Source organism: Felis catus, chromosome D3 (genome assembly GCF_018350175.1).
Source record: "Felis catus isolate Fca126 chromosome D3, F.catus_Fca126_mat1.0, whole genome shotgun sequence".
Taxonomy (NCBI): domain Eukaryota; kingdom Metazoa; phylum Chordata; class Mammalia; order Carnivora; family Felidae; genus Felis; species Felis catus.
The window spans coordinates 4,738,867-4,761,502 of NC_058379.1; the positions used below are offsets into that span (position 1 = coordinate 4,738,867).

The following is a 22,636-nucleotide window of genomic DNA, read 5'->3' on the forward strand; positions in this document are numbered from 1 at the left end:
CATGCAGTGACACACTGAGGGAAACCAGCTTGCACAGGGCACCGAGCACAGCAGAGCGATCACCTTGCCCATCCAGACAGGGCAACTTCACAGCCCCTGCCCCACAGCCTGGGCAACCTCTCCCTATGGTTTTCTTAACCTTAGATCTGAGTGTTTAAGCAAGAGAGTAAAGATGGATTCTTCCAGAAAAGCTGACAGATCCCACGAAAGCAGAATGTGCCAAGTGCTGACTAGTGAAAGCAAGCTCCCACCTCAATTTGGGAAATACAGTAAAAACTTTGGTTTGTGAGCATAATTCATTCCAGAAACATGCTTGTAATCCAAAGCACTTGTATATCAAAGCAAATTTCCCCATAAGAAATAACGGAAACTCAGATGATTCGTTCCATAACCCAAAAATATTCATATAAAAATGATTATAACACTGTAATATAACACAAAATAATAAAGAAAATACAAAGCATAAAGAAAAATAAACAAATTAACCTGCATTTACCTTTGAAAATCTTCATGGCTGGTGTGAGGGAGGCAAGAGAGAGGAGAGTTATTTTTTTTTTTAATTTTTTTTAACGTTTATTTATTTTTTTGAGACAGAGAGAGACAGAGCATGAACAGGGGAGGGTCAGAGAGAGGGAGACACAGAATCCGAAACAGGCTCCAGGCTCTGAGCTGTCAGCACAGAGCCCGACGTGGGGCTCAAACTCACGGACCGCGAGATCATGACCTGAGCCGAAGTCAGCCGCTTAACCGACTGAGCCACCCAGGCGCCCCGAGAGGAGAGTCATTGAGTAGGACAACTTTCACGATCACTAACGGAATCACTGCTATCTGTTGGTTCAGTGGAACTTTTTCTGCACACTTGCATGGATGTCGGCTAATATGTCAGTATTAATAATCTCTTGTCATATACTGTATTTAATGTAACTGGCAATAAGGTGGCAGAGGAAAGGGTCTATATCCGCAGGCACCCTGACCTAGAATGGAGCAAAGCATTCCTAAGCTCAGTCTTGGATGGAAAAACAAAGGACTGTCCAGAGGTGCTTCGAAGTGACAGAAAACACAGCAGTGCCAGTTGTGGGTACCTTCCAATGTTCTGAAAATTCACTGATTGCTGCCACTGTGGCCTGAGACCAAGCATCCAAGCATGGGAGATGATCACCCACAATCATACAGAGAGAGAGGAAGAGAGAGAGAGAGAGAAGAACCATTGGTTTAGTTGTGATCATGTGACATTCGGCGTCACCTACTCCCCGTATCACAAGACATCACTCATTTAATCAGTTAAAATTTGTTAGAGATGTTTGCTCGTCTTGCAGAACACATGCGGAACAAGTTAATCACAATCGAAGGTTTCATTGTATTTGTTTTCTCTTTTCCGAAGCAAACTCTGTTGAGCGCTCAGAGGAGAGATACACCAAAGCCTCTTCAATCCTGACTTTCAGAGGGAACGCTGAGCCTTCACGTGTAAAAAAGTGTGAGAGATTAGACACGTGACCAAGAAACACAGTGTTGTTCTGTCATATTCACAGGGAAGACAGTTTCTTTTTTTTTTAATATATGAAATTTATTGTCAAATTGGTTTCCATACAACACCCAGTGCTCATCCCAAAAGATGCCCTCTTCAATGCCCATCACCTCCCCTCCCCTCCCTCCCACCCCCCATCAACCCTCAGTTTGTTCTCAGTTTTTAAGAGTCTCTTATGCTTTGGCTCTCTCCCACTCTAACCTCTTTTTTTTTCCTTCCCCTCCTCCATGGGTTCCTGTTAAGTTTCTCAGGATCCACATAAGAGTGAAAACATACGGTATCTGTCTTTCTCTGTATGGCTTATTTCACTTAGCATCACACTCTCCAGTTCCATCCACGTTGCTACAAAAGGCCAGATTTCATTTTTTCTCATTGCCACGTAGTATTCCATTGTGTATATAAACCACCATTTCTTTATCCATTCATCAGTTGATGGACATTTAGGCTCTTTCCATAATTTGGCTATTGTTGAGAGTGCTGCTATAAACATTGGGGTACAAGTGCCCCTATGCATCAGTACTCCTGTATCTGTTGGGTAAATTTCTAGCAGTGCTATTGCTGGGTCATAGGGTAGGTCTATTTTTAATTTTTTGAGGAACCTCCACGCTGTTTTCCAGAGCGGCTGCACCAATTTGCCTTCCCACCAACAGTGCAAGAGGGTTCCCGTTTCTCCACATCCTCGCCAGCATCTATAGTCTCCCGATTTGTTCATTTTGGCCACTCTGGCGTGAGGTGATACCTGAGTGTGGTTTTGATTTGTATTTCCCTGATAAGGAGCGACACTGAACATCTTTTCATGTGCCTGTTGACCATCCGGATGTCTTCTTTAGAGAAGTGTCTATTCATGTTTTCTGCCCATTTCTTCACTGCGGAAGACAGTTTCAATGATGCTGACAAACATCAGGCATTGGGCATTTTACGTGAGTAATGCTGGGTTGTCCTGACCTTGTCGGGACAAGCAGAGCCTGGGCCCCAGGCTGTATGTAGCATTTGCAATAACCATGCTCAGTCAGTCATATTGATATTGTTAACTTGGTGCTTTTCTTGGCTCATCAAATATTTCTTAATGAGCTTTCCACCGGCCGCATCCCAGTTATTGCGACTTTCAAGTTAAGAGCATCTGGTTTTTAATGTTTATTTATTTACTTTTGTGAGAGAGAGAGAGAGAGTGTGCACAGGGAGGGGCAGAGAGAGAGGGAGACACAGAATCCAAAGAAGACTCCAGGCTACGAGCTGTCAGTACAGAGCCCAACACGGGGCTCAAACCCACAAACCATGAGATCATGACCTGAGCCCAAGTCAGACGCTCAACCAACTGAGACACACAGGTGCCTCTCAAGTTAAGAGCATCTGAACTGGCGGGCTTTGTGGAATTCTCTGCTGAAAGATTAGCTATCCTGACGGAAAATTACAGAAAGGGCATTTTCCACTTTGTGTCTTACGAGAAACATAGCCGGTCCTCGGGCCACTATCAGCGAGCCCCTGTCATGTCCTGAGCTCTGAGCTGAGACCTCTGCCCTGTCGGCTCAGGGCTCATCACCCCGGGAGCCAGGAACCTGTCAGAGCCCGCACGGGTGGATGGCCCCTGCAGGAGGGCACGACAGGGCTCTACTCCCTCACACAGCACCACCCCCTCCCCAGAGCCATCGATGCCCCTTCACCATCCTGAGGGGCGCCACGGGGCATCGCATCCTCCCCGGCATCCTGGGCTTGTGACCCCGGCCCGGGTTTGGATTCTCAGCCAGGACGTGGCAATGGTGGGCCAGCCTCCCATCTGGACAATCCCTGAGAAAACTGGTTGGTCCTGCCTCCCTCGATGCCACTGGAAACTCAAACCTCGCACACCCAGGCCCACGTGGGAACCTTCCCCAGGCCCACCTCGAGCCATGAGAAAGGCCGCCCCACCCTGCCCTCCTGGCTCAGGCCTGGCTGTCCCCACCCGGCCCTCCTCAGGAGGCCCTCTGATGAGGGATGAACTTGCTCTCCATTTCTCCTGGTGAGTGGGGTGCCGTCAGACTACCTACTAGTCGGGAGGGAGTCCACGCACAGAGAACCCCAGGACACCCCAGCACCAGGCCCTCCTGCGTGGCGGGTGACCTTGGGAGGTGACTCAGCTTTCCACTCCTGTCTTCTCGTCTACACCACAGGGGTGACCACAGTGCCCACCTCGCAGGGTCGCAGGATCAGCGCTGCAGGGAAGCTCGGGGCCAGGCACAGACGTCTCCCTCGGCGGTTCTGTGAGCCACACCGCGATTACTCTGTGGTCTACGGACAGGAGGGTCGGCTGCAGGCAGCGCGTGTACCTGGGCTGCCCACCCCCCTCCGCTCTCCACAGAACAGCAGCCCTTTCCTGACCCGACCCACCCAGCACCCAGCCGAGGCGTGAGCGGCGGGAGAGTCCGGGGCCGTGGCCCCAGGAACCTGGGCCTGGCCGGACATCCCTTCCCAGCGCTGCTCCCCGAACGCGGGCCCGGGGTCCTTGGTCTTCTGTTTTTCTCATGGGAGACCCAAATTGGAGATTTTTATATGACACCTCTTGAATTTTTAAAATGAAACAATCTGCAAATTTCTTGTGCACATTTTGAACACGGCAGGTGCACGTGCTGAATTCAGGCCGAAGGCCGCCGGCCCCGCTCTGCACGGCCTTGTCCTTCTGCCTGAGAGCTTCCCCACACCCCCCGGCGATCTGCTGCCCCCCAAGCCCCTTTTCCCACCCACCAGACCTGCAGGTGTTCCCAGAAGGAAAGGGAGGGGATAAATCAATGCCCAGAGGAGGCGATGGTCGGTAACAGCTCGGTCAGCGGCCTCCCCCTGGAGAATCTGGGATTCAAAGGCCTTTTCTGGGACAACAGTGACTTTGAGTGCCTACCAATGGCCCCCTCCTCCTCCCTTGTTGCTGACGGCCCCATCCCGTAATAGAGGCTGGATACCGATTCACTTCGTCAGGCTCTTTGTAGATGACTTGTGACCCAAGATGGGGTTTCTATAAAGTTTCCTTCTTTTTTCTTTTTTAAAAAGCTATGTATGTATGTATGTATGTATTTAGAGGGAGTGATAGAGAGAGGGAGAGAGAGAGAGAATCCTAAGCAGGCTCCATTAGTGCAGAGCCCGATGCAGGGCTTGAACCCATGAACCGTGAGATCATGACCTGAGCTGAAATCAAGAGCCAGACGTTTAACCAACTGAGCCACCCAAGCTCCCCTGAAGTTTCCTTCTTAATAAATAAAAAGAGACGCACGGGAAGGTTCACCTCTGTTGGAGCTTCCCACCACTACCCCCACTGCCCCACAAATACACACACACAAAACTTGCCTTTTTCCTGCTTTTGTGTGTGTATGGATGATGATGTGATGGTAGGAGCTCTGATAGCCATCTTGTGACCAGGAGAGGACAAGACTAAGAACCATAGATATGATGGGGACAGCACAGGAGAACAGAGAGAGTCTGGGTTCCTTGGAAACGTGGGAGAACACCCAAGCCAACTCCCAAATCAGCCAACTTTAGGCTTCTTGGTGTATGACATAATAACCTCTCTGGTTTAACCTCTTCCAGGTGAACATTCTGTTCTTGGCACTAATGCACCGTGGACTCGGAAGGCAAAGAAACTGAGATTCTATTCGTGAAATTCCAAGAGCCATGATAAACATAGGGAGAATGTTTTCTGGGATTGGGCGTATCCTTCCTCAAGGTCCCAACGATACAAAATGAACAGCGTTGCTCCCGTCACTTAAAATGAAATTAAGGGGCACACAATTGCCCTGTCTTTTCCAGGGCAATTTCCAAATGCTTTCCCTGCCTCTGTGAGTCTGTGCAGGTGTCCGTGTGTGTTCCCATAACACACTCACAAAAGTCGATGGACACCTCTGACGCAAGGCTCTCGCCTAGATTTATGGGGTGGGTCGTTGCAATAAAAAAAAAAAAAGGCAGCCGATACAGTCAGAGCATGGTGTGTGGAATTGAATTACAGGCGTCTTAGGAAGCTGGCTGACTTCTCTCCATCCCACGTCAGAGGTGCAAGGTCTTGTCCTATACCACCGTCAGCCAGAAATTCACAAGGAAAATACTCAGTGAAACGTCCTTCTGTCAACCTGGTAAGTGACCCCCACCAAAAGCTCCAAGCCCCGTTAGCCAACTGTGAATACAAATAATTGCTTTCCAGTTGAGAAATCTCCATCCCTTCTCAGAACCAGTTTGACAAAAAGCGCAGGCGTTTCCCGAGTGGGACCCCCCCACCCCGAGCCGAGTCTCCCCCTGAAGCCACGGGGGGGGGGGGGGCGGACGCCCCCCTCAGACTGCCACGCCCCTTCCTTCACCGCCCGATCAGAGTCGCGATTTCGTTAAACAATCGCTGCAGGACAGGCCGGGAGGGTACGATGTGGGGCGCTTCGGTGGGCTGGATTTTAGACGCCTTTACCGCAGCGGCCGCTACGAAAAGGGCTGAAAAAGGGCCGACCATCTCGCAGCCGGGCGGCCGAGAGTTGCCTCCACGGGGCTTCGGATGGTGCGTTCCCTCCGGCCGCCGCGGGGGGTTAAAAATAACTCACTTCTTCCCCGAGCGGTGAGCAGCCAGCCAGCCCCGCGCCAGGCGTCCGGCAGGAGGCAGCCTCGTGGCTGCGCTCGGGGACGCGCGTGCACATTATCAGTCCGACGAGGCCCCGATCCATCCGGAGCCGCCCCCAGACCCGGCGGAGCCCACCCCCCGGGAAGGAGCGCTCGGAGCCCTTCCTCCTCGGGCTCCGGAGGTCGAGCTAACCGGCCGCAACCAGCCGTGCTGATGGATGAGCGCTTATCTGAGCCGGACAGTGGTTCGAGCCTGCGGTTTCGGGACCGCGTGAAACACCACCGCCCCCCCCCCCCCCCCGCCGACCCCAGTGCGTCTTCCCCCGCCTCCTCGTGGGGGTGGGATTGGTGGGGTTGGCACCCGCTTTCAGGCAGAGCTGACCCGGGAGTGGGGGGGAAAGCGTCTCCACTCCAGGCAGCCTGAGGTTTCCTCTGATTTGCATCCGTGAGAACGGCCCCAGCCCTCCCTCCGGCCAAAGCACTTCGTGGATGGCACCGGGGTGGCACGGAGTCACCCGCTGCCCTCAGCGACACAGCCGTGCAGCCTCGCTCTCCTGCATCCAGGGGGTCTGCACTGTGAGTCCTGAAGGAGCAGCAGGGCTCCTGGGGGGCAGAGGAGGGGGTCCCACCCAGACCCCACGTACAAAATACAGCCGATGGCACCTGTCCTGCCCGCCCTGAGCGTCTTGCAAGACCAAATGGAGCGAAGCGGGTGAAGCACCGTGAGCAGCACGAAGCACCTTGCACCACGAGCCAACATCCCCAGCCTCCATGGTCTCCTCCTCCCGTGCTCATGGTCCTGACCCTGCGAGGCCCACGGAGGGGACAGAGCCCAGCTCAGCCGTGCCACAGCCTCCCCGGGAGAGACACAGGGCAGGTGGGACCCGGGAGGGAACCCCGGGGACAATTCTGTAACTGTGATGCTGTCCACCGCACGTCTTCCCCTGTCGCCTCCCAGGTATCCGATACATCGAAGGTACAGGCTCGTTGGGCGTGGTCAAAACGCAAGGTTCCTTTGTCTCCTCCTGCCCCTTCAAAGTTATTAATTGAGCTTGAAACGTCCCTAAGAAAGGGGGAAACGTATGCACGATTCGAAAGCAGTATGCTCCGCTCATGAATGGCTGGGTTCGTAGCCCCTGATTGGGACTAAGCCCCACGTTTCGCGGCTGATGATGCCCAACTCAGAGAGGCCCGTCAGCCGGCCGGGACGCACAGCACATCTACAGCGTCAGAGTGGACCCCGAGCCCTGCTGAATAAAGTGCTCATTATTATTATTCCGGTTATTTACCGACAGACACCGTAGCTGGAGGCAAACACTGGGATCGCTATTGTGCTCGTCACTGAATGCCTCATTAGGGAAGAATGTTCCCGAACGGTGCGGTGGGGTGAACAATTTACACAGCATTCGATCCCACGAGCCGAAAGTGCCGCTGGTAGAATTAGAAGTGCGTGAGAAGGAGTGCATTTTTTTCTCGAGCCAAGGCTGCGTTTCTCAAGGGCAAGGGGAGGAACAAATACTCCCAGCCCAGATGTCAGGTGAAGAAGCATCCACCCCTCGGGACGTACCGGCCGCGCACCTGCTGCCGAACGAGGTTTCGTGGCTGGAGCGGTGATGGCCACGGGCTTCCCAGGTGTCTCCCTGCTAAGGGCCCCAGGGAGCCGCTTTCACTCACCAGACCTGTCAGGCGTCAGGCTGCCCTGGGCTGGCAGAGAAACTCGGCCCCGCTCATGGGGGCGGACCAGGGACACAGGGGTCGTCTCTGCCCAAAGTGCCACAAGTTCTTGCGGGGACCTGCCTGGGCTGCCCTGGATACACACAGGAAGAAACTGCTCGAAGAAGCTGATGCAGCTGACCCTTCAGGGAACATGAGTGGGGGTGACAGGGAGACCCTCCAAGAGCTACGAGACACGGGGAGGGGCTGAAAGGTGCCCGCGACGGGGCAGCCCTCTGTCTCTCCGTCTGTCTGTCTTAGTCTCTTTCTCCAACCGGAAGCACCAACACAACAGGAGCCCCCGGGCCGAGGAGCTTGGAGAACACGCACCAAGGCCGTGGCTGATTCTCCCCTTCCTCGTCCGGGCCTGATGGCTCATGGCCACCCTCGGCCACAGACCCACGGAGACCCCTCCCCCAGCCAGAGCCCCGAGGCCAGGCCTGGCGCGTTCCTGACTCGGAGCCTCAGCGCCCCGGTTTGTACAGAGCCTGCTGTGTCCACTGGGTCCTTCAGGAGGTGGGGGAGTGAGAGCCTAGGGGGGAGAAGGTCGGGACAGATGAAGGGGGAGGAAGCGGGGTTGGGCAGGAGCCTCAGAGAGCCCAGAGCAGGTCTGAACCCCGTGAAGGAGCAGCCGACCAGGAGGTGGAAGTTCCAGCACCGTCCCTCCCTACGTGGAAGCTGCAACGGCCGTGTCACCGTCCCCGAGTCAACCCGCGTTCCTCTGGGCGGCAGCCACTTTAATCCATGATTTATGAACGGAATTAATAGACACCAATCAGGCGTGGCTTTGCCCACAGTGCTGTGTTCGACAACAGCTGCTTCCCACAGTAATTACGTTAGGGCAGTAACAACGGCAGGAGCGCTCACGGGCACGGAGGCTTCGCCAACCACGCCACCGGCCACGGACGTGGGAGAAAGGACACGGGTCCGCGGCCGGCCTGGTTCCCCTTCACGTCTTCCAGCCAGACCTTCCAACTTTGCGCCTCGCCTTTCTCCACTGGGGAGCAGAGGAGGTGATCCGTCCACCGGCTCAGGACACAGACACCCTGGGGGAACTGCTCTGGAAGGTTCCGGAAGCTTTCCCACCCGATGAGAAAGCCCTTGGTCCTCCCAAGTACCAGATGGTGTTATACGGTTTGTTTGCTTGTGTTTTGGTTTTTTGGCGTTGTTTTTGGTTTGGGTTTTGTTCTGATGCTGTCTTGACCTAGTCTTGAGGCCTCGGTCATAGGAGGGTCTCTTCCCCAGGCCCCGCGCCCCAGAACCCATGAAACTATTCGCACTGCCAGTCCACAGGGAGCCCACAAAGCCTCCCTAAGCCTCCCCGCTGGCTGTGCCCAAGCTGTCCCCTGCAGCCCCAGCTTGCTGCTACCTGTCTTGGGACGGTCCCCCAGGGGCCCTGCCTGGCACCGTGAGCAGCAGGGAGTCCTGCCTTTGACCTGTCCAAGCATCATTGGGCTGTGTGCCGCCATCAGAAGAATCTTCCAATCTTGCAAACATGTGGGCCCACGTGGGAAGCCCCCACTGTGCCTCCTTCCTGCTTCCTGCCGACTCCCTCCTTTCCTCTGTATTCCTCGCGCAGAATCGGGATAGCCCAGCGGTCACTCCTGACCCAGAGGTGCCGCCCCAGACCTCATGCCCCCAGCGCTGGTCCCTGCCTCTCTGTGCTCCTCCCCCGCCCCCCAGCCCCGGACCCGAAGTCAGAAATCGTTCCTGCAGGGGCTGCTCTCGGGGAGGGTGCAGCCCCACATCGCCGGTGCCCCTCAGGAGCCACTGCTGTTGGCGGAAACCCTGGGAGGCATCCCAGCGCGGGGACACACAGCACTCCTTGCCTGCCCTCCACGCGCACACGCCCACGCCCACACACGTGCGTGCCCGTTCACACACATCGACCCGCACACCCACGCGCCCACGCATGCACACACATGCACACACACACGCTGGACACAGGACCCAGAAGCCAGACTCTTCCCTCTGGGGATCTCAGTGGGAGCAAGGAGAACAAAGATTTGGGCTCAAGCTCTGCGCTCCTAACCAGAATCAGCTCCGGCCTTTTAATGTCATGTCCCGAGACGGCCACACGTCCAGTGGCAGGGTCACGCTGATAAGACGCGGCCAAACAGACCTTCATCCACCGAGAAGGTCCGCATCTCCTGTATCGCCCTGGGAATGAAGTCCCCGAATCCTGCGTTCTGTGCATGATGTATAATATCTTTTACAACTCAGGAGCATTTGCTTACTCAAATGGGAGCGTTGAAGATACGTCACATATTTGGAGGTCCCGTGTTGACGGTATTTATTTATTAATTTATATTAAGTAGAGAAATGGGGGGGGGTTGTGAATTTAATGGCCTGGCCCTCTCTCTAAATCGGCAAAGCCCAGCTGAGGCCCCAATACGGCCAGGCGTCTTGTGGGCAACCTGCGAAGAGGGCCAGCGATTCGCTGAATTTTGATATTTTGAGCTGAATTCTGCACACTTGTGCGTCTTGAGGGGGGAACGGGTCCATTGATTTAGATTAGAGACGCGCTGGGTGGCTCTGTGGGTTGAGCGTCTGACTTCAGCTCAAGTCATGATCTTGTAGTTCCTGAGGTCAAGCCCCACCTGGGACTCTGTGCTGACAGCTCAGAGCCTGGAGCCTGTTTCAGATTCTGTGTCTCCCTCTCCCTCTCTTGCTCTCTCTGTCTCTCTCTCTCTCTCTCTCTCTCTCTGCCCCTCCCCCACTCGTGCTCTGTTTCTCTCTCTCAAAAATAAACATTAAAATTTTTTAAAATGGATTAGACGTGGCCGGGAAGGGCAGAGCAGGAAAGAAGAGGGCAGGAGGTGAGGACACAGAAGGGGAAGGCCGCGCTGCGAGGGTGGGTGGTGGCTCCGTCCGGGTGCTCCGCCCCAGGTGCGCCCCCAGATGCGCCCCCAGATGTGCCCCACCTGCGGGAGTCCGTTCCGCGCGGTGCTTTCCCAACCGCTGGCGCTAGAGGGCGCGCCTGGGCACACCGCGCCCAGCGCCCATTCCGGAGACTAGGGCGCAGACCGCTCGCCTCCAGGGGGCCGGTAGGGGCGGTTGGGACAGGCAGAGCTCGGCCCTGCGGGGCTGGGGCCGCTGGACGGAGCTAGAGGGAGGTTTTCCCTGTGCACCGGGAATAGAGCCCCCCCCCTCACCTCTTACAAATCCTGAAGCCACCTTTTGCTCTGGGCGGGGGCGGGGGTGAGGGCGAGGGGTTGGAGGGAATGTTGCCACTGTCCCGCCCTCTTTGCAAGACCCCTCGGGCAGTCCTGTCGGGAGGTTTCCCTGAATTTGAATCTCAGCTCTTTCCTTCACCGTGCCACCAGGGACGGAGAGCGCTCTCTGAACCTCAGCCCCCTCCACCCCTAAAATGGGGGTGAGCGTGCCCAGGTCAGACAGCTGGGAAATTAAATGAGATCCTGCAGGCGGCCCGCAGAACACCGGTGCGCACATGCGCACACAAGTGAGAACCACGCTCAGCTCCGTGAGCACATCCTGCTCCTGATAAGAGATCTGCACTTTCCCTTAAGCCAAGTGATGGCTCTGCGCAGCTCATCAGCCTGAACCTCATTCCGTTATTTGTTAGTGATTAGATCTGCCTGTTAATCCGGTTCTCCAGGTCTAGAGTTAAGCCTCGAACCCTGAGCTGAGCAGTTGTTGGCAGCTTCTCTGACAAGCTGCCTGGAGGCGGGGGACACCGGCTTTGGTAGGGATTCCCCCCAGTTGGCTTCAAGGGGACCAGGGGCTAAAAGTACAGGTGGTGGCAAAGGAAGCCTCGTCCCCCACCCCCACCCCGCCCCACCCCAAGCCCCAGGTAATTACAGGGTGTCTTTGCAGCCTGATCAGTATTTACCCAACAGAATGAAACAATGTGCCGATTCCCGATCCACCCAAACCTTGAAGCGTCCTTTCAATAGGGCACGATGGTTAAAACACAGTTCCGTTATCCCGCCGCATCATATAATTACAGATCTAAAGCATCACTCAGAACGTGTATTTGCAGGTGTGAAGAATCCACTGCTATGGCTCCTCTGTGGCAGCAACGGCGGTTGGTTTGGCTTCTGACTCTGGCCACCCAGGTACCGGGAAGGCCGTGATATCCTGTGTCTCTGCCCAAGCGCGGGGAAGGGGAGGGCGGCCAGACGAGGTGGGACTGCCACCCCCAGCACGTGTGATGCAGTCTCGATCCCCGTGTGGCTTTACGACTTCGCCGCCGCCGAGTCGGTCAGCAGGATGAAAGTCGCTTCAGAATTCCCCAAAGCTCAACACCAGTCACAGCAGGAACGCTGGAGATCGTTACCTGACTGCAAAATCCTCAGGCTGGAGTAGCCGCGTGGGCCTTTCAAGTCCTTTTGATTGTGCACTTTCATTAGCAACAGTGTTTGTGCTCACACCCATCACACGGATACTACAGCAGCTGTTGGTTCGGTTTCCCTGATATTTCCAGGTTATTCTTAACCCTCGGGGTCCAACGGGCTGGAGCAGAAGAGACACCGTGGGCCACAGGAAGGAGGGGAATCCATGGTGCGCGGGGACGGCATGGCTGCTAATGTCACCCGAACTTCCGGCACCATCAGGAGCCCGTCCCTCAGCATCCCTGACCTCGTGACCTGGCCCCGTCCCCCCCTTGACTTCTTACTGTACCTCCAGCACATCACACGTGCCCCCGACTCGGGGCCTTTGTGGCCACTGTTCCTGTCTCCGGTGCACTCCCATCTGCCACCTGTCGTGCGGCCCACCCAGTCACTTCCATCGGGTTCACGTTCAGATGTCAGTCTATTGATGGAACTTTGCTGATTGTCCCCTTTTCAACTCCTGTCTTGGCCACCAGGCCCCGGCTGTGCCCCTGCCCTGTTTCACTGTTTTTATGTGGCTCTTTTATTTATTTATTTTTGAGAGAGACAGAGAGAGAGAGAGAGAGAGAGAGAGAGAGAGAGAGAGAGAGAATCTTAAGCAGGCTCTGTGGGGCTCGATCCCACGACCCTGAGATCATGACCTGAGCCGAAATCGAGAGGCCAACACTCAACGGACTGAGCCACCCAGGTGCCCCTCACATGGCTCTTTAGCCCACCTGACCCACTCTCATTTATGTATTTGCCTGTTACCTGTCTCCCGCCTTGGAAATGTAAGTTCTGCTTACCATCGCGTCCCCAGTGGGATTGGAACAGTGACTGTCACATAGTAGGTGCTCAGTTAAGTATTCGTTGGAAGGAAGAAAGCACAAATAAATGCCCACCACACAGACCCAGAGCTCATGCCAGCTGGTGGTCTGGCTTCCCCTTCTCTACCCAAATCAGATCCTGGTGAGCTGGGATCCCGTTCACCTGTGTTCAAGAGAAGCAAGGGAATTCGATTTTTTAAATGCAAAACCGGATTTTTCAGGTGTTGGCCATTAAGGGCTAAAGTATATAAATACACGCGGCCACGTGAAGCCTGTCTGAAGCCCCTCCCTGCTTCCAGTCCCACCTCCGAGGCCGACAGGAAGTGACTCCGCGAACGGGTCTTGTCATGGTGATAACGGAGCAGGGCGGCCGGCGGGCGCTCGCTCTCTGTGATCAGGTCCTGATCTCCAGTTTTATGGCTCAGCTCGTCCTCCGCGCCAGTCCCACCGCTGTGTGGCCTCACACCAGAGACTTGACCTCGGCCAACTTCCATTTCCTCGTCTATAAGTGGGTGTGATGAACCCAGTTTGCAGCGGGTCGTCAGGATTGCTGGCATCTTTTGCGAATGGCCCGCGTCTGACACGAGGAGTGACAGACGGTATGTTTGATGGATAACAGTTCTTAGTGTCCTTGCCTCTCGGCACCACTCCTCGCGCCCAAGCAGGTGTTGAGAGCGGGGCCACTGTCTGCTGGTAGGTGTTTGCCGTGCATGGACCACTGGCCACCCCCATTCACAAGAGAGAGCACAGAGCCTGCAGGGGAGGGGGCGGCGTGCTGGCCCTCGCCTCTGTCCACCCACTCAACAAACAGGACTGAGCCCTTTTGTGGGCCAGGTGCTGCCCAGGTGCTGGGGACACAACAGTGACCAAGAGGCGGAGACTCCAGAAGGGGAAGACTGAGAATAAACAAAGCTGGACACGGAACGGTGAGTGAGGGGACGGTGAGCACTCTGGAGGAACGTAGACCAGGAAAGAGGCGTGAACTGGGGTGAACTGGGGGTACAAGGAATGAGGGCCGTGGCCTCCCGGAGGTGGGGGGAAGCCCGTACTCCCTCCAAAAGATGAGGTGGGGAGCCGTGCGTTACCTCCGGGAGGGAAGAAGGGAGCCATGCAGTTGCCTGCAGATAGACTATTGCAGGCAGAGGGGACAGGTGCAAAGGTCCTGAGGCAGGAAAGATTCTGGTGTTTGAGGGCCACTTGGGGGGTGGTTGGTGTGCCTGGAGCAGCCAGTGAGAGGCAGCAAGTGAGGGCAGACTGGGGAGGAGACCAGAGCATGGAAGTCCTTGTGGGTCATGGTGAGCACTCTGGTTTTTACTCTGAGAGGTGGGAGCCATGGAGGGTTGGGGGGCAGACACGGTCCGGTTTAGGTTTTAACAGGGTCATTCCTGTTCCACTGACAACAGACGGGGGGGCAAAGGAGGAGGCGGGCAGCCCTGTGGTTACAGGCAAAGATGGAGACCCAACATCCTCTGAACCTGTTTCCTCTTTGGCAACATGGAGGGAACCCCCTACCCCACCCACACCCCAAGACTGATGAAGAAAAACATGCTCCACTGGGAAGGCTGATGCTTCTACCCACCTCCTCCATCCTCTCTACCTCAGTTTCCATGTTTTTAAAACAGAGACAATAACAGCTTCTGCTCCCATGAGCTTTCACGAGGATCGAACACAGAATCCTTGCCTGGTGTTTAGCGTGGGACCTGGCCCGTGGCAGGGCCTCCGTGGGTATTATCAGCCATACCGGTCAGCTGGTGGTCCAGCAGCAACGGAGCCAGGTCTCAGTGGCCGGTGGCCGCATGACGTTCTTGCTCACGTCACGTGTGGCAATGGGTCCCCGGCATCTTGGCTGGCTCTCCTGTGCCTGGCTCAGCTCCCCCGGTCCCTCACATTCCCATAGGAGAGGATGGTCTGGGGGCTGCCGTTTCCCTGGTGTGCAAACGGAAGGCCACCCTGACTCCTCACGGGTCCTCTTGGAAGTGGCCTTCCCTCATCCCCACTGCCTTTGTTCGAGCGGCTCCCATGACCAAGCGGAAAGGCAACAGAGTGGGATGTGTGTGCTGCCTGACGGAAGGGAGCCAATACTGCACGCCACCTTTGCAGCCACCAGCAGTCCACCACGGTCTTCCTCCTCCTCCTCCTCATCACCATCACCATTGTACATCGTCATCAGCCTCGTCATTCCTCGATGGAAGGCAGCATGGGAACCACTGAGGCAGAAGCAGAGATGTGTAGGGACAACCCTCTCCACCAAGCTCATGACCGGAGGGGCCATAAGGAGCAGTCATGACCAGGAAGCTGGTGGCAGTTCGATTCTGTACGTGGAGGCAAGACCGACGTAAGCCTCACATACGTGTGTGAGCGCGCAGGTGCGTCGATGAAGGCACGGACGCTAAAAACAGGTCGTGACAACGGCCAAGATGTGCCCACTGTCGTACATCTTCCCTACATAGAGAGTGAATCGCCCCAAGGCAGGCGAAGTCTGCGTCCCAGTAAAATCCACACGTTACATCATCAATCACAGATGAAATCGAACATCTAGTCCTGTGGCATCACATTTAGAGGCAGTGAAATTCGCGTCGTGATTCACTCCGTTTCGAGGCCAAACCCGCCATATGGAGATTTAATGAGAACGCAAATTTCCTACAAATGTTTGTACCCAGATATTCTGGGGTAATGACCATGTTTTCTATTTCAGAAATTACTGGGTAATTTATTGCAGACTTCCATCTTTTCCAAGGAAAATGGAATTGTCAGTTTGTTAAAGCGAATGGTTTTTTGGGGGGTGGGGCACGCTCGTATCTTCTTCTCTTGCTTCTGGTACATTTGGCATCTCACGTTTTACCATCAGGACGTCACTGGCCACCTGCGGGTGGCCCAGAGGAGATGCCCGGCAACGCGACAAGGGGAGGGGGGCACAGTCAGGGGAAGCGATGACAGGGCATCCATTTTTAGTGGGTTAAAACCAGGACAGAACACGCACATGTGGGCCTCGCTCGAGGTAAACAGGTGTTCTCCAAAGCAGTCTGCTGGGGAAATTGCCAGAATGGGCCATGTCCTCTGGTAGATATCACTCTGACTTTCACGCAGTTTTATTTTCATTTCTCCTTGGCGTCCGATCGGTGGAGGCTCCTGACAACTCAGCTTCGTGTCTCTTCCCAGTGGCCTTAAAGAAGCTCCCTCCGTGCAGTCACATCTCCACGCAGGACTGCTATGGCACACAGTGCCGTGTCCCCTCCGTCTCTGATTCACTTTGCAGTAGGTGAGTTTTCACACAACTGGAGCACGACACAGTCCGTGTGGGGGTTAGGAGTTAGGCTGCGTGGACGCAAAACTGTCGGGTGCTTTTAGTGCCTAAGCCTCAATTTCTCAACTCCAACATGGGAAGCCAACCAGAATCTAACTTGCCAGGGAGCATTCAGTTAAGTCAGTGACTGGCAGCTTTTATGATGATGAATGTATGTTTTCTGAATTTTCTTCTCCCTTCCCATGTTCATGTAAAGCTCAAAATATCCACGGACGTGTGGCCGGTTGAGATAGCTTGTTGCGTGGCAGCGAAGGGTGTTTGGACGCCTGATCTAGCCCCCAGGGTCCCACCAGGAGGACAGCATCCATGGGGTGGGTCTCCAGCATGTGCCTTCTGGGACAGGATGGACTTTACTAGATATTTAACAGTGATGTTTTGAGTCCAACCACCAGCATGGCATTGCATCCCGGAGGAAAATAACACATATGAAAAAGTATCAACCTTCTTTTTTTTTAATTTTTTTAAATGTTTATTTTTGATAGACAGCAGACAGACCGAATGTGAGTGAGGGAGGGGCAGAGAGAGAGGGGGACACAGAATGTGAAGCAGGCTCCAGGCTCCAAGCTGTTGGCACAGAGCCTGACGCGGGGCTCGAACTCACCAACCGTGAGATCGTGACCTGAGCCGAAGTCGGACACTTAACCAACTGAGCCACCCAGGCGCACTAAAGTTTATGTATTTTTGAGAGGGAGAGAGAGAGAGGGAGAGGAGGGGTAGAGAGGGAGAAAGAATCCCAATCAGGCTCTGCACTGTCAGCGCAGAGCCCGACATGGGGCTCGATCTCACAAACCGTGAGATCATAACCTGAGCAGATATCAGTAGCTGGACACTTAACTCACTGAGCCGTCCAGGAACCCCTAAAAAACATCAACCTACTTGTCCTATGTAATTGTCAACCGTGCACTACAAGGTAAGGTATCATTCTCTCCACCGTACAGATGGAGAAACAGATCGGGGAGATGAGGTCACGCGTCCAACGTTCTGCACCACTTCCGTGACCACATCTGGATTCACAGTCCTGTTTTTCTGACCCCGTGGAAGATTCACACCAGACCACTGGATTTGTCTTTCGTCTCACTAGGTTCTCACACACTCAGTTCCCCCAAATAACCTCCCTTGTACCCACTTAATTCTCATTCACTGTCTCAGAAGACACCACTCTTATGAGATCTCAACAACCTTCCCTTCCCTGAGCCCCTGCAGACAGATCCAGCTCCACAGGCGTGTGACCTGGGCGGGTGCACAGAGCCCCAGGCTCGCAAGGGCCCCAGTGGTGCTTTAATGCTCTGCCATCACCGTCTCGAAATTCTTCACGACTTGAACTTGAGTTTGTACGTGAAGTCAGATAGGACAACGGACCGTGCGTGTGAGCAGAGGAGATCCATGCGACACGTGTGCCCGAAGCTCCTTCCCAGCCCGTCACCTACGGCGTCCGTGTTACCGCACGGTGGCTCAGGACGCAGGAGAGCTCGGGAGCTCCCATGTGAGTGCAGGGTAAGCGACTCTGTCTACAACAGAAAGGCAAGGGTGGTGGTGAAGGCCCCTATCTCTCTCACTTCCCTTTTGAACCAGAACTTGCTTTGCAAAAAAAGAAGTAGCCTTCTAAAAAGCAGGAGTAGCCCAAGACCCCTCTTGTGTGCACTCTCACTGTTACTCTATCTAAGCCATCCAATTATACTGAAAAAGAGGCATGGGTGCAGAGGGAGGAATGCAACCACGCAGCCCTCCCTAATTCATCAGCGAGCCGGGGTAGAGATCATCAGCAGAATAATCTGTGTGCACATCCAGACGTGACAACAAACTGAGTCACATGTCCACTGTTGTGGCGAAGAACAAAATACATTTAAAAGCTTTTAAAAGGCATTTAAAGGGGGCGCCTGGGTGGCTCAGTCGGTTGAGCGTCCGACTTCAGCTCAGGTCACGATCTCACGGTCTGTGAGTTCGAGCCCCACGTCGGGCTCTGTGCTGACAGCTCGGAGCCTGGACCCTTCGGATTCTGTGTCTCCCTCTCTCTCTGCCCCTCCCCAACTTGTGCTCTCTCTGTCTCTCAAAAATAAATAGATGTAAAAAAAATTTTTTTAAATAAAAAAAAACAAGGCATTTAAAAGCTGCAAGATTTGGATTTTTCGAAATCACCCAAACCAGTCATTGGCAATATTGGAAAGTCATTGCGGGTCGTGAAGGGGCCTTTGGGGGGTGGGTTTTTTGTTTGTTTTTGGCTTCAGTCCCTTGAGATTGGAGAAGGTTTATTTGTAGAGACAATAGCTCTCCTTGAGTATGAGCCATAAAGAGTTAAAAGAAAAGGTTAGTGGGCTCTTTCTCCATTTCTTTCATCCCCAAAGAAATGGACTTTTCAGGATTTTATTACTTGCTCCCAAATGAAGTGTCTCTAACTCACTCAAAGCGATAGCCCCAGCTGAAGGTGACTTGAGGTCTCCATAAGCTGTGTAATCAGGCAAAGCTTATCATGAATTTTGTGATACGGTATTTTCAGATTTGTGCAGAACATCTTTGGGCTACCTTTTTTCCCCCCTACATAAAATCATCTGTGTATTTACAATTAGACAATCAACAGCATTTGCCATCATGCCCCAGGGAAACCCTGGCCTGAGCCCCGTCTCAAGCCTTTGGAGCTTTGAGCCCCGTCTCGAGCCGTCAAGGTCCTGCACAGCTGCTCGGGGATGAATTAGGATTGGTAGGGTGTGGCAGTCAGCACAGAAGGACCCTGAAAATCTGCCTCGGGTTACCAGTCCCCTGCTGGGCCACAGCGGGCCACACGGAACCCCACGGAGTGTTGGGTGTTCCACTTAGAACATGAACAAGGCTACGAGGGAAGACCATGCTTGAGGCTGAGAATGCAGTGAAGGAGTGTCGTCCGACCTTTACCTGTCAAGGCACCCAGGTAACGGAAACATTTGTGTAGCGAAAGGTGGCAATGAATAAGGATGCTTGAAACTAGAGGTGACCAGCCTGTGACTCTGGCTACTCCAGACCACAGAACAGGTCCCACAGAAAACGAAGAGAATCAAAGTGAAGCTGGTCTCTCATTGCCCCCATGTTCAGGGACTGGAGGCAGGACCCTCTGCGGTAGAAAGGGCATGTGCCATGTCTCCATACGCTGCTCCTTCTTCTCTCGATTTAAATTCTTCTTTCTGCAACCCCAAACCCCCATCCTGCCAACAAAGGTCATGAAGATCTCCAAGTCTTCCTCTTCCTCTCCTCCGCCTCCTCTTCCTCTTCCTCCTCCTCCTCCATCTTCTCCTTCCTCTTCCTCTCCTCCTCCTTCTCCTTCTCCTCCTCCTCCTTCTTCTTCCATTTCTTTTTGGGTTTTTTTTTTGGTGGGGAGTGATAGCCTGAGGTTGGGGGGAATCTGCCCACAAGTGCTGGGACAGGAGCAAGAAGGATCTCAGTGAGAATATTTGGGTTTCACTCTGTTTTTGGAGATACTTGGGGGTTTTTTTCCCATGAAATTACTTAAGGGTAATTTACACACAAAGAAAGGGACAGGTCTTCAGTGTGCAGTTCTGTGAACTATAATCCAGCTCCTGGTCAAGACAAAGAACACTTCCATCACCCAAGTCAACGGCCCCTTCCAGTCAATACACACCCCCAATGATATCTAGTCACACGGAGTTTTTTTCTCTTCGTGAATTTCATGTTAGTGGAATCTTATAGAGTGTCCTCTTGAGGGTTGTGTCTTTCGTTGTGCTAGATGCATAAATTGCGTTTCGTAAACCAGTGCATCGCATTGATAAAGTGCTTGGCATAAATCAGGAGCGTGTTCCTTTTTATTTCCCAGCAGCGTCCCACTGTTTGAAAATAGACTGTTATTCATCCATTCTCCTGTGGATGGCCATGTGGGTTGTTTCCATTTTTTTGTCTATTATGGACCAAACCGCTATGAAGAATCACGCACTCATTGCTCTTGGGTAAGTACCAAAGAATGCTGTTCGTAGCTCGTATGTTGAGTGTATGTTTCACTTAACCAGAAATGGATAAACTGTTTTCCACAGTGGTGATGATATTTTACAGACCCACCAACGATGCCCACAACGGGTGCTCTGGTCTTCTGGTATCAGCCACGATAGTCAGAAGGTAGGAGTGCTTCGTTATCAGTGATGCCTGCATTTCCCTGATGATCAATGACGTATGGCACTCCTGTGCTGGTCACACTTCTTCCTGGGGGAAGCTTCTATCCAGATCTTCTACCCATTTTCAATTGTGCTGTCTGTCTTTTTATTAACGCGCGGTGGTGCTTTCTATATTCTGAGTACACAGCATTCTATATAAACTGGGAACGTTTTCTCCCGCTCTGTGGATCGCCTATTTATTTTCATAATGATGTATTTTGAGACACAGAGGTTTTACGTTTTGATAAAGTATGATTTATCACTTTTTTGCTTGTGTGTATCTTTGATTGTGTATCTTGATTAAGAAATGTATGCTTACCCCAAAGTGGAAAGAAAAATATTCTATGTTTTCTTCAAGAGTTGTAAACTTTGGTTTTTCCACTTAGGTGACTGATACATCTCAACCTGGAAATCATTATGCTAAATGAAAGAAACCGGTCACAAAAACCACATATGGCATGATTCCATTTATATGAAATACCCCAAAAAGGCAAAACTGCGTATGGAAAGTGGATAGCAGTCTGTTAGGTGGGTAGGTTGGGGGAATGGGAGTGAGCCGGGAAGGGGTATGGGGTTTCTGGAAGCATGCTGAGCTTGTTCTAAAAGGGATTGTGGTGAAGTTGTGAATATACTAGAAGCTACTGAATTGTGCACTTTAAATGCGTGAATTGGGTCGTATGAGAATTATATCTCTAAACAGATTTTATTGGCAAACATACTTTTGAACAAGGAAAAGTAGCTGGTTTCAGTTTCCTAGTGTCAATGTCTTCTCAGTGTTCCAGCCAGTGGGAGACAGATTTGTTCTTACAGAATGGATTTTTATGAAAGCATTTACCTTGTTTCCCTTGCTTAGTTGGAGCAGGACCCAGAGCTCCTCAGGCTGGGCAGTCCCTGAGCATCCTTCCCTTGCAGATGGGTTTTGTGAATCTCTGAGTTTCCAAAGCCACACCGACCCCAGACATGCATTTCAAGCACAGTAAGGAATCGAGATCAAAAGAGAGGCTGACGCTCTAAAATCACTCAGCAGTCACTTCCTCTGTGTCCCAGCCTCACGCATCGGTACGTGATTTCCAGGCAACACCAGCAGTGCCGAAAACAGAGCAGAATTTGCATTTCTGGCAGAACTGAGAGAATCCTCTAGAGCAGCGGGTCCTCAGAGCGTGCGGTGCAGACGGTTAGGGGTCTAATAGGTTTCAGGCAAAAGTAGGCAACTAATAAATTCATAATTAACGAATTACAATGGAAAAAAGGGGGAATGAAAATAGATAATACGGAACACGTAAGTTAAGGGATGCTTGGAATGCTTCTTTATAGGCAGACTCCCCAACCCTTTAAATGTGGAAACCTTCAAGGAGGAAGCTTAAGAACCATTGTGCACCCCAGGATGTGTTCCCAGAATGCTTTCTTTAGTGTTTTTTGTTGCCACATTTCCTGCTCCCGCCACGCAGCCCGAACATGCCTCCGAGTGTCCCTGCTTAGCCCAAGTACTCCAGCAACACTTTCTAGACTTTTTGTTGTTGTTTAGAACTTACCAGGATCTGGCTGCATTTGCTCAGGCTCTGCTCCCCACCTCCTAGATGACGGTGGACACTCTGGAGCAGGGACTATCACAGCACTCGGGTCCCAAATGCAGAGCCCTGTGTGTGGTCTGTACGCCTTAGGTTTATTTTAAGAATGTATCTCAGGACACATCTCTCTCCTGCTCGGGGGGGCCACTGACCCCTCCCCATGGGAATCATAGGCCCCCAAGCAGTTAGGCTCTAAGGGGACCCCTGCCCTTTACTCTTCAAGCACATGGAACTTCCTGCCTTCGCATGTTCCGTTCCCTCAACCTGGAACACCCTTGATTTTATCTGCCCATCAAGACCCCACACCCGATCACTGTTTGCCAGTGTTCTCTCTTTCTGAAATCTTCGAGACCTGCAGATATGGGGTTTCACAGTCTTTTCTACCAGATCCATGAACCTGGTGACAAAGTTGACGCTTCTGCTGCTTTTTCCCCACATTAATTAGATCAGTGGTTATTTGGGCTCTCAGTCATTTCATACGAGTAGAAATATTCTTTTCAACGTGAGAACCAAGCTAGAGTTTTCCTGCTTTGTTTCGTACTTTTATGTTAATGTCCAATCAAGCATCTTGGTGGTTTTGATATCAAGAATATTGCAGGCTAAGGTAACATTAAGTTTTTGAAAAGTATTTCAGAATCTTCCAATCCCAGACTCACTGTTACAAAAAGGCAAATA

At 52.9% G+C, this 22,636-nt stretch overlaps 1 long non-coding RNA gene across 1 annotated transcript; it reads left to right on the forward strand.

Moving 5' to 3' along the window:
* Positions 1-12,862: 12,862 nt before the first annotated feature.
* Positions 12,863-21,061, forward strand: LOC123381302. The gene is made up of 6 exons (XR_006588145.1): positions 12,863-13,885; positions 16,119-16,218; positions 17,202-17,757; positions 20,066-20,192; positions 20,296-20,358; positions 20,780-21,061. It is a non-coding gene; the product is annotated as an uncharacterized LOC123381302 (long non-coding RNA).
* Positions 21,062-22,636: the final 1,575 nt, after the last annotated feature.